This window comes from Phaseolus vulgaris, chromosome 3, assembly GCF_051622355.1.
Source record: "Phaseolus vulgaris cultivar YP4 chromosome 3, ASM5162235v1, whole genome shotgun sequence".
Classification (NCBI taxonomy): domain Eukaryota; kingdom Viridiplantae; phylum Streptophyta; class Magnoliopsida; order Fabales; family Fabaceae; genus Phaseolus; species Phaseolus vulgaris.
Window position 1 is genome coordinate 21,576,645 of NC_143500.1, and position 11,226 is coordinate 21,587,870.

Here is an 11,226-nt window from a genome sequence, read left to right on the forward strand (position 1 = left end):
GTCATCTTTTCCCGTGGCACATTTAGTTATGGTTGATACCCCTTTGATGATAAAGTGAAAAATGGTGGCTGTGTTTTTTATTTTAGGGTTTCATGATAAAGTGAACAGAAAATTATATTATAATATAAAATAATGATATTTGTATTATAATATAAAATAATGATATTTGTATTATAATATAAAATAATGATAATTGTATTATAATATAAAATAATGAAACAATATATATAAATAAATAAAATAGTGAGAGTAATTATCTGCACCTAACATGTTTCTTTTTTTTTCTTTTTATTTATTTATTTATTTTATTTTGATTAATGTTTCATTAAAGTTTTAATTCAAATTTTATTATGTTATTATTATTAATTAATTCAATTTGAATTATATTAAAGTTTAATTAAAGTTTTAATGAAATTTTATTATGTTATAATGTAATGCAATTTATATTTAAATTAAAGTTTAATTAATTAATTGAAAGTGAGTAGCAGAAAATTAATTTTTCTGTTTATGTATTATTTTTTTATTTTTTAATGTAATTTAATTTGCATTAAATTAAAGTTTTAATGATTATGTTCATTAAATTAAAGTTTAATTAATTGATTGAAAGTGAGGAATGGAAAATTATATTTCCGCTTTATGTATTTAATTTTAAATTGAAATTTTGGAATTATATGATGGACTTGTAATCACCAAAGTGATCAAATCTTTAAGTTTTATTTAATTCCAAATTATGGATGATGAAATTTTATTTCAATTAATGATATTATTTATGGAATTATTTGTATGATAGATTTGCAATCACCAAAGTGATCAAATCTTTATGTTTTATTTAATTCCAAATTATGGATGATGAAATTTTATTTCAATTAATGATAATATTTATGGAATTATTTGTATGATAGATTTGTAATCACCAAAGTGATCAAATCTTTAAGTTTTATTTAATTCCAGATTACTGATAAATTTTATTCCAATTACCTATAGAATGGATGCTAAATTATGAAGTATATGGGTAAATGGAAATTCATTATTATAGGGCATTATGGATCACCCAAAGGTTGATTAGTTGTCCTTATAATTAATGGATATGATTGTTGGTAGTGAGTATGTGTTATTAGTTTTTGCTTGTATATCCAAAGATAACAAGTGTTTCTAGTTAATGCATATATCTTACCAAATAAAGTTAATACTATTAGCATCATTATGTTTTGTGTATTAATGGATCTCCCAAAGGAGAACGTTAGTATACATAGAATGTTTTCTGAATCTGTATAGTATGTTTAATTTATGACTCAAAGTATTAATGTTAAGCATGTGTGATCAAGTATTGTTCCTGTATCTTTATGCGAATGAGCATAGCAAGTAATATTAAGTTTGCTCTTCCCAAAACTGATGGTGCAAAAGAATTTATGAAATTTGTGGAAGAGCGCTCCCAAACTACTGATAAGTCTCTTGTTGGGACATTAATGAGTATATTAACCACCATGGAATTTGATGGTTCTCGTACTATGCACGAACATGTCATTGAAATGACTAATATTGCGGCAAGACTTAAGTCTATTGGATCTAGTACTCTTTATGATGGATTATAAAGATTGAATCTCGATAAACTATATGCTGAAACTCTTATGACCTCGCATCATAATGTTGGCACTAAACGAAGTTTGGTGAATGAATGTTCTGCTTTCTTGTGGCACAAACGTTTGGGACATATTTCCAAGGAAAGAATGGAGAGATTGGTAAAGTATGAAATACTTCCAAGTTTGGATTTTACTGATCTGAATGTATGTGTGGATTGTATTAAAGGCAAACAAACAAAACACACAAAGAAGGGAGCCACAAGAAGTACTCAGCTTCTTTAAATTATACACACTAATATATGTGGACCTTTTGATGCAAGTTCTTTCAATAAAGAAAGGTATTTTATTACCTTCATTGATGATTTTTTCACGTTATGGTTATGTCTATTTACTGCATGAAAAATCGCAAGCGGTGAATGTCTTGGAAGTTTACATAAATGAAGTGGAAAGGCAATTAGACAGAAAGGTGAAAATTGTCAGGTCAGATAGAGGTGGTGAATATTATGGAAAGTATGATGAAAGTGGACAACACCCTGGTCCGTTTGCTAAGTTCCTTGAGAGACGTGGTATTTGTGCTCAATACACAATGCCAGGTACACCACAACAAAATGGTATTTCAGAAAGGCGTAATCGAACCTTAATGGATATGGTTAGGAGCATGTTAAGTGAGTCAACTGTACCTGTTTCGTTGTGGATGTATGCTTTAAAAACTGCCATGTATCTATTGAACAGGGTTCCTAGTAAGGCAGTTCAAAAGACACCTTTTGAATTATGGACAGGAAGGAAACCCAGTTTGAGACACTTGCATGTTTGGGGATGTCAGGCAGAAGTCAGAATATACAATCCGCAAGAGAAGAAATTGGATGCAAGAACAATCAGTGGATATTTCATTGGTTATCCAGCAAAGTCAAAAGGGTATATGTTTTACTGTCCTACCCATAACACAAGAATTGTTGAATCTGGAAATGCACGGTTCATTGAAAATGGTGAAACCAGTGGAAGTAATATTTCACAAAATGTGGAGATTAAGGAAGTTAGAGTACAAGTTCCTTTAACTAGTACCTTTACTTCAAGTATTGTTGTTCCTAATGTAGTTGAACCACTCAATAATGAAGAAGAACAACAAATTAATGATCATGAAGAAAACAATGAACCTGTAGTAGAACAACCACAAGAAATAGTATTAAGAAGATCTCAAAGAGAAAGAAAGTCTGTTGTTTCGAATGATTATATGGTTTATCTACAAGAGTCAGAAAATGACTTAAGTATTGATAATGATCCAGTTTCATTTTCAGACACCGTCAATGATGATAATTCTGATAAGTGGTTAGATGCCATGAAAGATGAGCTTAAATCAATGGCACAGAATGATGTATGGGACCTTATAGAATTGCCAGAAGGATGCAAAAGAGTCGGGTGTAAATGGGTCTTTAAGACTAAACGTGACTCTCATGGCAATATCGAACGTTACAAGGCCCGACTTGTTGCCAAAGGTTTTACTCAAAAGGATGACATTGATTATAAAGAAACATTTTCACCTGTTTCTAAGAAAGATTCCTTTAGAATTATCATGGCATTAATAGCTCATTATGATCTTGAGTTGCATCAGATGGATGTCAAAACTACTTTTCTGAATGGGGATTTAGAAGAGGATGTTTATATGGACCAACCAGTGGGGTTTATTGAAAAAGGAAAGGAACACATGGTGTGTAAACTCAAGAAATCAATATACGGGCTTAAACAGGCTTCTAGGCAATGGTATCTTAAGTTTAATAATACTATTGTGTCATTTGGGTTTAAGGAAAACATCGTTGATCGGTGTATATACCTGAAGGTCAGTGGGAGCAAGTTTATATTCTTGATTCTGTATGTTGATGATATCTTGCTTGCAACTAATGATCTTGGTCTATTAAGTGAGACTAAGAAGTTTCTCTCTAATAACTTTGAGATGAAAGATATGGGTGAGGCATACTATGTGATAGGAATTGAAATATTCCGTGACAGATCACAAGGACTGTTAGGTTTGTCTCAGAAAGCATATATTAATAAAGTTTTAGAGAGATTCAGAATGGATAAATGTTCGACATCTCCTGTTCCAATACAGAAAGGAGACAAATTTAGTCTCATGCAATGTCCAAAGAATGACTTGGAACGGAAACAAATGGAGAATATACCTTATGCATCTATTGTTGGGAGTTTAATGTATGCTCAAACTTGTACACGACCAGATATTAGTTTTGCAGTTGGTATGCTTGGTAGATACCAGAGTAATCCTGGATTGGATCATTGGAAAGCTGCAAAGAAAGTTTTAAGATACTTGGATCACATGCTTACTTATAAAAGATCTGATCATCTTGAGGTGATTGGATATACAGATTCAGATTTTGCTGGCTGTGTGGATACACGAAATTCTACATTTGGTTATGTGTATCTTTTAGCCGGAGGAGCGATTTCATGGAAAAGTGCGAAGCAGTCAGTCATCGTTGCGTCCACTATGGAGGCTGAGTTTGTGGCATGCTTTGAGGCCACAGTTCTGGCTAATTGGTTGCGGAATTTTATTTCAGGACTTGGAATTGTTGACAGTATTGCCAAGCCGCTGAAAATTTATTGTGATAACTCCGCAACAGTCTCCTTTTCTAAAAACGACAAGTATTCCAAAGGTGCTAAACATATGGAATTGAAATACTTTACCGTTAAAGAAGAAGTTCAGAAACATAAAGTGTCAATAGAACATATTAGCACTGATCTTATGATTGCTGACCCTTTAACAAAAGGGTTACCGCCCAAAACATTTACTGGTCATGTTGTAAATATGGGCATTATGTCTACTAGTAAATTATGAATGTTGTTTTTTTGACACTCTGAGCTCATTGATAAATAAAGTTTCTGAAATTTATGTTGTTTTCTACTTTATGTATATGCATGCAAATTATGTTATTATGGTGTGGAAAACAAATTATGTTGTTATTGATGACAATGACATTATGTTTGAACCTATTATGGATTTCTCACTATAAAGTCATATTAAGGAGAAAGAATGATATAGTAGTACATGGAAGGAAATGTGTTGATTCAAATGACATGTAACCGCCATGACTCTTATTATTTCTGTATTCTTGATTATGAATAATGATAGAACCAATTTATGTAAGGCCTTTTAAATGCGCATTTATGTAATTATTAAATCATGAAAGTATTATAACTCATATGAGTCAAGTGGGAGAATGTAAGAAATTATGTAAATTAATTTCTATAAAGTGACTCACATGACTTAGAATTTGGGCTTTGGGCCCAAATATGATTTAATAATAATAATAATAGAATAAAGGTCCATTGGTTAATGTGAGAAATATATACATCTGATGATATACCTAATGAAAACCTACATCTGATGGAGATTGGGTACTAAAGCTATAAGGTTCTGTCTCTGCAAATAATAGTTGTCTCACTGTTAACCATCACGAAAGTGTGAGACAAGAACGGAATTGCAAGAGATAGATTGGGATAAAGGAGATAAAGTAACTGCTCAATTAGGATCACTCATGGATCAAGGTAAGTGTCTATTCCTTCTTGATTATATGATTGTGTGAGAATCATGATATGATAAGATCTATATGTGAACACATTATTGTGTGTGTTCAATTTACGTTTATTCATGTTTTAACTTACAAATAATCCTATTGAAGGTTTACAACCAAATTCTATAGATGATTTGCATGATTTGGGTGCTGATGATGATGAAAGTGAAGGAACATTTGTGCATGAAAGATGGCTGTCAGATGCAGAGTGGGAATCAGAAGAGTTAGACAGCGTGAATGAATTTGAAAATGGTGAGGAGGATATCAGTACAGGTGGTAAATTTTCATCATTTGAAATGCCAAAAAACATGACAGATTTTTCGGGGGATTTGGGAACCTATTTTACAGACAAGGAAGCATTTAAAGATGCCATTAGAACTTATGTTGTCCATTCAGGGAGGAATTTAAAATTAATAAAAAATGATAATTCGAGAGTTCGTGTGTGTTGTATTGGAGAACAAGGACAATGTGAATGGTGTGCATATTGTGGGTTCTTACCCTCAACAAGGTGTTGGCAGTTAAGAAAACTAAATGACATGCATATCTGTGCTAGGTAGTTTAAGGTTGATTTGTTGAGCACTAAATGGTTGAGTGGAAGGTTGGAGACTTCTTTAAGTTAGAATCCAAAATTGAGAATTGATGATGTAAGGAATAAAACCATTAAAATTTGGAGCACAAGTATAAGTAAGTCAAAAGCTCAACGGGCAATGGCCATGGCGATGAAGAATGTCTAGGGTACATTTTAAGAGCAGTACAAACGAATTTATGACTATGCACATGAGCTGATGTGTGCAAATCCTGGGTCTACAGTGAAAGTCAAAGTTAAAGATATGAATGGATTCAAAGTTTTTAACAGATTTTATGTCTGCTTAAAAGCTTGCAAGGATAACTTTATATCTTGTAGGCCCATAATTGCTTTGGATGGATGTTTCTTGAAAGGATTTTATGATGGTGAACTGTTGACATAAATTGGGAGGGACCCAAATGATCAGATGCTTCCTTTAGCATATGATGTGGTTGAGTTTGAATGCAAAGATTCTTGAACCTGGTTTTTGCAGCTTTTTATTGAAGATGTTGGGGGAGTACATGTATGTCAAGGCATGACTTTCATGTTTGACCAACAAAAGGTATATTCTTTGTTGTCAATTGTTGATTTTGTCTGATGATAATTTTCATTTAACTATTTTATATATGACTTTTGACAGGGTTTTCTTCCTGCCATTCAAGAACTCATACCTGGGGCAGTGCAACGGTTCTGTGGAGGGCAGCCGGCAGCACATATCCCCAAGCATGGGAGAGGGAGATGAGGGTTATAAAGGAAGTCAATGATGATGCATTCAAACATCTTATTGCATTACCTCCCAGGCAAGTATTGATACTTTTCTTTTAGGTGAAAAAACTGAAAACTGTATTGATTGTAATTGGTTGATGGCTATTGATTATTTCTCCATTGGCATTGGGGAATTAATTTTGAAAATGTAGTGTCAAACTAAAACAGAATTTATTAAATAACACATGCACATGCACTTGTTTATGTTAGAATATTGTTAGAATTTGACAGCGGTACACAATCACTAAATTATATATTGTTTATGTTGTGATTTGTGGTGGAAAACCTAACTTTATATCTAACTTTATTTGTGATGCTACAATAATTGTCATGTGGGGCTAGTTAAGACACGTATAGTGAGAGGCACATCATGGGGCCTTCATTGCCTATTCATGCTTACATTTTAGAGAGTAGAATCAGCTTTGAAATTTGAATTTTAATATCATTTTGAGACATGAGTGACAAATTTTAATCTGATTTCAAAACTGAACACTACATTCAGATTTGAAAATTCCATGTCATATTTTGCTCCCTATTGTTCACTCCCAAATTGTTTGTAATTGGTTGATGACTATTTGATTATTTCTCCATTGGCATTGGGGAATTAATTTTGAAAATGTAGTGTGAAACTGGAATAGAATTTGTTAGATAGCACATGCACATGCACATCCACTAAACTTATACAACACATGCACACCAATTCCTAGGATCTGAAATCATTTATTTTCGTGTACTAGGTTTTGGTCCAGATCAATGTTCACATTCATTCCAAAATGTGACTCACTTGTGAACAATATTTCTGAAGGCTTTAATAGTGTGCTTGTACCAGAATGTGCAAAACCTATCATTACCATGCTAGAAGATATTAGGACTTATATGATGTAGAGATGGGCCAAAATCAGATTGAAAATTGCCTCATTTAAAGGATCAGTAAGTCAAAATATTTTAAGCAGGTTACAAAAGGAAGCAAATCAAACTCGATATTGAATACCCAGGTTAGATGACAACATTCATACATTATTTTAAAATTTTATTATCTTGTTACATATGTCTAACAAATTCTATCATCACAAGCATGTTACAACCGGTTGAATCGACCTTTTAACCGATGTTTTTTTGGTACAGATGTAAAAAGGTTTTGAAATCTTATTTTCTTTGCTTTGAGGATAGAAGCCTAAACTAGCTTTTCCAAAAACACATTTTTGAGATGCAAGAACATCTTCAAAAATGGACTTTCCAGTTGTAAGTTTGTCCAAGGTTTTCAAAAGATAGTGAATCTTTCTTTCAAGATTTTCACAATTTTCACAAACTTTTGACTCACAACTGCATGATGAGTTTTTGTAAACTAAATCAAGGTTTTCAAAATCTTCTTTTGTTTTACTCAGTTCTTCCTCTAGAGACTTGACTCTATTTTCCAACCAGTTATTTAGACCTTTCAACCGGTTGAAAGAAAGTGTCAATCGGTTAGCCTCTTCATGAGTTTCATTGAAAGCTTAAAGCAATTGATAATATTTGTTACCTTTACTTGAGGATGAAGAAGTTATGCTACTTGCTACTGAAGCTTTAAGACACATATTTTCTTCTTCATCATCTGAAGAGCTTGAGGATGATACTTCATTGTCATCCCATGCCACATATGCCTTCTTGGCTTTCCCTTTTTTTTCTCTTTCTTGAACTCTGCCTTTTCTTTGACTTCATTATTGGGGCATTTTGCCTTGATATGACCTTGTTCACCACATCCATAGCAAGTGTATTTGTTAATATTAAAATCACTAGGTTTTTTAGAATCATACCTCTTTGAAGCTTGCCTTTTCCTCAAGAACTTGCTGAATTTTCTTGATAACAAACTCATGTTGTCTTTATCACTTCCACTTGAGTCTTGTTGTCGTTTGCAAGCTTTAAGAGCTATACCCTTGTGGTGCTTGTCCTCACTTTCTTGAACAACAAGCCTATTCATTTCAAGCTCATGTTCCCTAAGCTTACCAAACAATGATGCAACACTCATTGATGTTAGATCTTTTGATTCAAAGATGGCAGTAACTTTTGGCTGCCATGATCTATCAAGACATTTCAGTATCTTGATGTCCAGCTCCTCCTTGTCAAAAGTCTTACCAAGACTCATCAAGTGATTCACTATGTGAGAAAACCTCTTTTGCACATCACATATGGTTTCTCCCTTCTGCATTATGAAGAGTTCATACTCTTGAATCAGAGCATGCTTTCTAGCTCGCTTGACATCATTTGTCCCCTCATGTGTGACTTCAAGGATGTCCCACATTTCCTTTGCAGAGCTACACTATGAAACCCTGAAAAATTCATCACAGCTCAAAGTAGAGGTTATTATATTTTTGGCAATCCAGTCAAACTTGGCTCTTTTACTTTCAGCCTCGGTCCACTCAAATGAAGGTTTATCAATTAAAACCTCATCTCTTTTGACTTGAGGTATAAAGGGATCATTTTCAATCGTTTCCCAAATACCCTTATTAGTTAAGTGTATAAATATTTTCATTCTTACCTTTCAAAACTGGTAATTAACCCCACAAAACAATGGTGTCTTGTTTATGGAAGCCCCTTCCCCAAAAGGCATTTTGTCAGCCATCAAAAAGATTTTTCAGAAAAATAGAAACAGGAACTGATGTAGACCAAGGAGAGAAGACATATGAGGCCCAAGTCCAACCTATGATTACATCTTCCACCATGCCTCAGAGAATTACTAGAAGCAAGACACAAGCTTTAGGAGATAAACATCAACTAATGTCTTTTTTTGTAATATCTTTAGAATAGATTTAAAATAGAACATAAAAGAGAAGTAGTAGAAAAGTCACATTTTCAGAATGGGAGTGACTTGTTTTTGGGCGACATTTGCAATGACTTTTCATTTGCTTCTTCCTTTGCCCTTTAAATGACCGACCCTCTATTCTATATTAAGAGGAGCTTGGCTATTGTAAAGACACATTAGATTGAAATTGAAGTAAAGTTACTCTTCTCAAATTAAGAGAGATTTTTGTGAGATTTGTTCTCCTTCTCCTAGTCTTATCTTATGAGTCTTTGGGAGCTCTCAAGTGGCGACATTCCCCACTCATCTTGGAGCCATTCACCTTCCAAGTGGCGTGAACCCTTCCGATGGCATCAACCACATAAGTCTTTTCCAACTTTTTATCTTCTTCTTCCATTTCCATTCCATATCAAACTCTAAACATGTCTTGTTCTTTGTTCTTGTTTTTTGTTTGGTTGAATGTTGTTATTGTGTGATTCTAATTGGTTGTAATGAGTTGTTGTTCATTTTAATCGGTGCAAATGCTTCCTCATATGATTCTAATCGATTCATGTGTACTCTTTGTAGAATTCAATTGGTTCATCTTCTTTTAATGGGTTTCAATTCGGTTTATTGGTTCTTGAATGGCTTGTGAATCTTGATTCTAATTTTAAAAGTGTATACTAATGAATCATCTCTTAATCAAATCACATCATGAACTTGAGTATTTTTCAAGAACCTAGCTCTTAATGCCAATTGTAAGAATTGATAGCTTAAACAACAGGGGGTGAATTGTTTTATGAAAGATTTTTGCAAAGACTTGATTTATAATGAATCTTTATCAAACAATATACATAAGCACTTGAGGAAAACAATCAAATAATCCAACAAAAACAATTATGAGAATTTTAATCGGTTGTATATACTAGCAGATGAAACAAAATTATCAAACAGTTATAAAGAGTTTGAGAGAAAGAGAGATTTACATAATAGGTTTATACTGGTTCACTCACACTTGAGCTACATCTAGTTCTCAGAAGAACCTTTGAGTTCCACTAGTAATCAATACCAGATTACAATACACACACAAAGAGGTAACCTTGCAACCTACAAGATTCGTTCACCCTCTTTGAAACACCAAACACCTCAAGACAGAACAACCTATGTCTTTACAGAATTTCAAACACACACAACAGATAAAGGAATGAATTTTGTACTTGTTTGTGGTTTCAATCGATTAAATCGTGGTTTCAACCGGTTAAATGTGTGTTTTGCTAACATTTTTTTGAAAACTTGTTTTAACTATTATGAATGAGATAAAAAATGATTTGGCTCTATTATGTTGCCTTAAACGGCTAGATTTCAAATGCTATAAATATTGCCTTGTTTCAAATGTTTAATAATAAGGTTTTACACACTGGTTTGGGATCGGAAAGAGAGATTACATCTGTGTTTGAAAGAAGTTTTTCAAGTTTAGCAAGATTGCTTTTAAGCTTTGCTATGGTGCAAGAATTGGTCATAGGGCTTATGGTTTCCTGTAATTCCAGTTGTTTTCTACCCTTACATAGTTTCTTGTAATTGTTTCGGATACTGTAAAAGTGTTTGTAAAATCCTGTAAAGTTAGTGTGATTCTGGCTTGGGGTGTGTGCTGGTGCAAAGAGGGTGAGTAGGCTTTGTGGGATTCAAAGTCACCTCTTTGTGGTGTGTTGAAGTAATCTGGATTTGGTTGCTAGTGGAATACTCAGAGGTTGTTCTGAGGACTGGATGTAGCTTAAGGTTGAGTGAACCAGTATAATTTGATTGTGTGAATCTTTCTATCTCTCTCTCTGTTATAATCTATTTGTTATTTGGTTTGCGATCATAATCAACCGATTATTTCTTATTTTCAACCAGTTGATATTTTTGCTTTATAAATTGCTTATACTTGCTTTTATCTCTGAGACATAAACAACCGGTTATATCGAAATATCAATTGATTGTTTT

General features: G+C 33.2%; 1 pseudogene; it reads left to right on the forward strand.

Annotated features, from left to right (window-relative positions):
• The first annotated feature begins 1,349 nt into the window (after positions 1-1,349).
• On the forward strand, positions 1,350-7,514 carry LOC150028739 (uncharacterized; annotated as a pseudogene).
• The last annotated feature ends 3,712 nt before the right edge of the window (positions 7,515-11,226 follow it).